The sequence below is a fragment of the Entelurus aequoreus genome, linkage group LG14 (genome assembly GCF_033978785.1).
Source record: "Entelurus aequoreus isolate RoL-2023_Sb linkage group LG14, RoL_Eaeq_v1.1, whole genome shotgun sequence".
In the NCBI taxonomy this organism is placed as follows: Eukaryota; Metazoa; Chordata; class Actinopteri; order Syngnathiformes; family Syngnathidae; genus Entelurus; species Entelurus aequoreus.
The window spans coordinates 58,781,756-58,786,755 of record NC_084744.1 but is presented as its reverse complement, the minus strand read 5'-3'; positions in this window follow the sequence as shown (position 1 = coordinate 58,786,755).

Genomic DNA, 5,000 nt, shown 5'->3' with positions numbered 1-5,000 from the left:
CATACGGCTCCTTTAATAAATCGGGATTTTTTCTTGCGTACGATGTTTTCTGGATTTGAACGTACTTCAATTTATTGTCGGAAATCCACGCAACTCTTCTTGCATGGCCCTAAAACATGCACGGTATGTGCATTGGCGAGTTAGCAATAGGGGGTGTTATGTCATGATCCGCTTGACAGTTTTTTTGTTTACTGTTACTTCCTGTCTAGCGCTCTTATTTTTGTTCCATTTCCTGTTTTGATTCATTTCAATTGATTTGGGACGGCCCCTTGAGATGCAGCATCTCGTTTTCAAGGGGGTTACGTCTTGCAGTGACTTCCCCATTGATTCCGAGCGCACCTACTCTTGATTAGTGATCAGGGGACTCACCTGCCTCCGATCACTAATCAGGGGGGTTAATCGGCTCGTGTCGCCTTCCTTGCGACACTGGTCCTTCGTCTATTGTGGCTTAAGTTCATGACGTGCCTTTTGGTCTTCATGTTCATTAAACCTCCTTATAACCCGCACGTCGCTTACCGTCACTGCATCCTGGGTTCACCCAACTACCGCCATACAAGTTTTTGACATGATGTCTTTTAATGGTTGTTTGTCTACAGCGGGGGTGTCCAAAGTGCGGCCTGGGGGCCATTTGCGGCCCGCAGGTAATTTTTTAACGGCCCCACGGCACATTCAAAAAATACAATGAAAAAAAAATAAAAAACATAAAAAGTGGTATAAAAGAGCAAACAGGTGACAATAAAATGTTGCATTATTTACTCTAATAACACAAAGCTGCCATGCAGGCTGTTTCTTTCTTTAAAAAATAATAATGATTCAAAATCAATGTCATTATGAATTATTGACCTATTCAAGGCTCCATTTACTTCACATTAAATATTCCACTTTGAGATATTTTGGGGGGAAAATGTTGCATATGTTTTGGTTGCCATTTAAAAAACAAAGTTTTTTAAAGAAAGGCCTAAAACGAACAAACAAAAAACAAAAACAACAATAAAACTTATAATTGACGGATAGATCTGAAGTTGATCTTGAGACTATTGTGGTAAAAGTTTTAAAAAATGTTGGATTTATTTTTTTAAACTTTACTGAGCAGTACCATTTTGGATCCCCAATAATTTTAGTGGGACTTTTTTTTTTTTTTAAGTGTCATTGCTCAAAAAAATAATGAATTAAAATCAATGTTGTTATGAGTTATTGACCTTTTTAAGACTCCAATTATTATATAATCTCAAATATTCCACTTTAAAATTTTATTGGGGGAAAATATTGCATATTTTGTGTTTTTTTACATAAAAAAACACAATTTTCCTTGACAAAAATGGCATACAACTTAAATCTTTAAAAGCGTTTTATTGACAGATAGACCTAATGTTGATCTAAAGATTTAAACCTTGAATAATAATAATAATAATAATAATAATAATAATACTAAATAATGACACATTTGTAATATTTTTTTTGACCAAAGCCTTTTGGGGTCCCCAGGATCAAGTCTGAGTGGAGGCATATATTTATCTTTTTTATACATATATTGTATTGGTTTTTAAAATAAAAAATATCAAAATGGCCCCCGCTTGCTTTGACTTTTCGGTGTGCGGCCCTCAGTGGAAAAAGTTTGGACACCCCTGGTCTACAGTATATGTGCAACATGATTGTGCCTTTTGGTCTTTATGTTCATTAAACCTCCTCATACCCCGCACGTCCCTTTAAAACATCGGGATTTTTTCTTGCGTACGATTTTTTCTGGATTTGAACCTACGTAAATTTATTGTCGGAAATCCACGCAATTTATAATCCGACTTCTTCTTGTATGGCCCCAAAACATGCACGGCATGTGAATTGGAGAGTTAGCAATAGGATTTTTGTGTTGCTTTCCTTTGTTTACCGTTACTTCCTGTCTAGTGCTCTTATTTTGGTGGCACTTCCTGTTTTGATTCAACTGAGCCCAATTAGATGCAGCATCTCTTTTTTCAAGGGGGTTACGTCTTGCAGTGACTTCCCCACCGATTCCGAGCGCACCTACTCTGCATTAGTGATCAGGGGGCTCACCTGCCTCTGATCACTAATCAGGTAGGGAGGTAGGTAGATAAACGCTGGGGGAGGATGAGTAAAAAAAATACAATCTAGACTGGGCTCCTAAGGGGTCCCAGTCTGGAGTGGGAAAAAACTTCCATAGCAAAGCACATATACATATTACAAAATAAAACACGAGACTTGCCATGGAGGGGAGGGAGTGCGGGGCCATGGTGGCAGGCTGCAGCTCTTCAGGCGCTGCCCAGCCGTCCACCACCCCTAAGGGATTCGCGTCAAGGGTGTTGGATAGGGGGGTGGGGTATGTGTGTGTGTGGCGTATATTTTTTGTGGATGCATGTGCGTGCGTAAGCCTGCAGCCTGTCTCTGTTCCGCGGCCTTGGTTTTGTTGCAGCCGCCAGTCAGTCCAAAGTCAACAACAACAGGTGTGTGTCCATGAGAGACAAGAAGGGAGTTTGTGTCTTTGCTGCACTGTCCTTCGGGAGAGTCTCCAAGCCAAGGAAACAATCCAAGTTAGAATATTTTGTATTTTGCGAGTGAAAATAAAATTGTAATCCTCAAAATTAATAAATAATAATCAGAAGGGTTTATCAGCCTTTGTCTATTGAGACTAATGTTCATGATGTGCCTTTTGGTCTTCATGTTCATTAAACCTCCTTATAACCCGCACGTCGCTTACCGTCACTGCATCCTGGGCTCACCCAGCTACCACCCATACGAGTTTTTGACATGATGTCTGTTTAATGGTTGTTTGTCTACGGCAGGGGTCACCAACCTTTTTGAAACCAAGAGCTACTTCTTGGGTAGTGATTAATGCGAAGGGCTACCAGTTTGATACACACTTAAATATATTGCCAGAAATAGCCAATTTGCTCAATTCACCTTTAACTCTGTTATTATTAATAATTAATGATATTTACACTTAATTGAACGGTTTAAAAGAGGAGAAAACACGAAAAAAATGACAATTAAATTTTGAAACAGTTTATTTTCAATTTCGACTCTTTAAAATTCAAAATTCAACCGAAAAAAAGGAGAAAAACTAGCTAATTCGAATCTTTTTATGGAACATCATTAGTAATTTTTTCCCCTAGAGGGGGGGGGTTACCCACATATGCGGTCCTCTCCAAGGTTTCTCATAGTCATTCACCGACGTCCCACTGGGGTGAGTTTTTCCTTGCCCGTATGTGGGCTCTGTACCGAGGATGTCGTTGTGGCTTGTACAGCCCTTTGAGACACTTGTGATTTAGGGCTATATAAATAAACATTGATTGATTGAATTTTTCCTGATTAAGATTAATTTTAGAATTTTGATGACATGTTTTAAATAGGTTAAAATCCAATCTACACTTTGTTAAAATATATAACAAATTGGACCAAGCTATATTTCTGACAAAGACAAATCATTATTTCTTCTATATTTTCCAGAACAAAAATTTTAAAAGAAATTCAAAAGACTTTGAAATGAGATTTAAATTTGATTCTACAGATTTTCTAGATTTGCCAGAATAATTTTTTTGAATTTTAATCATAATAAGTTTGAAGAAATATTTCACAAATATTCTTCGTCGAAAAAACAGAAGCTAAAATTAAAAATTAAATTAAAATGTATTTATTATTCTTTACAATAAAAAAAATTTTTTTACTTGAACATTGATTTAAATTGTCAGGAAAGAAGAGGAAGGAATTTAAAAGGTAAAAAGGTATATGTGTTTAAAAATCCTAAAATAATTTTTAAGGTTGTATTTTTTCTCTAAAACTGTCTTTCTGAAAGTTACAAGAAGCAAAGGAAAAAAAAGAATGAATTTATTTAAACAAGTGAAGACCAAGTCTTTAAAATATTTTCTTGGATTTTCAAATTCTATTTGAGTTTTGTCTCTCTTAGAATTAAAAATGTCGAGCAAAGCGAGACCAGCTTGCTAGTAAATAAATACAATTTTAAAAATAGAGGCAGCTCACTGGTAAGTGCTGCTATTTGAGCTACTTTTAAGAACAGGCCAGCGGGCTACTCATCTGGTCCTTACGGGCTACCTGGTGCCCGCGGGCACCGCGTTGGTGACCCCTGGTCTACGGTATATGTGCCATGTGATTGACTGGGTCTCATCCCGTAACCCTCATGATGGCAGCGGTATAGAAAAAAAGGGATGCCTAATGGTGCATATTTCACACAGACAGGCAGTGTGGATGCATTTCACTGAAACGCAAACACCGCGAGCTTTATGTAAGGCGCGTCATTTCTCGCCTCTCATCAGGCTTGACACAACCCAACCATTGTTAAGACCAACTGGTTCTCGAGTACCGCGCACTTTTCGACAATAACTTTGGCATCTTCTCTTACGAATTTAAGTGTCACACAATTCATTTTGCTCCCTTACTTTAATTACATGAAATACCGTACTTCCTTGAATAGCCGCAGGGGCGCTAATTAATTTAAAACCTCCCGTCACTCCGGCGTTTACCAGAAGCCTGCGGGATGGCCATGCATGCGCTAATTATTTTAAAACCTCTTCTGCCAAAAGGAATGCGGTAAATTTAGGCGTGCGCTTTGAGTGTGATGTAAGCATACCGGTACCATCATGAAAAGCACATTTAATTAAAAAAAAACGTTATTATGGTCTAACCTGTACTTATAAATGGAGTCCATTTGCAGCTCCTTCTGACCAAAAGCATCGATAACTTGTTTATAGAAGTCTTCTCTATTTTCTTTCTTCCGTTTTAAAAGTCTCTCTGTCTCGATGGAGATATTCCTTTAATTATTACCTCCTGCTTCCATTGAAAGTCCAGTTTAGAAAACTGTTTTATTTTAGATACCGGTATGTAATCCTCCATGTTAAAAGTTCAGGCGAGAGGGAAAAAAAGACGATCTGTTGCTGCTTGTTGTCACTTCTTCTGCAGTACCGGTAGTCGCAAGAAGGATCACTAGCGCCCTCTACCACCAGGAGGCGGGAGTCATTTAATGACTCATATTT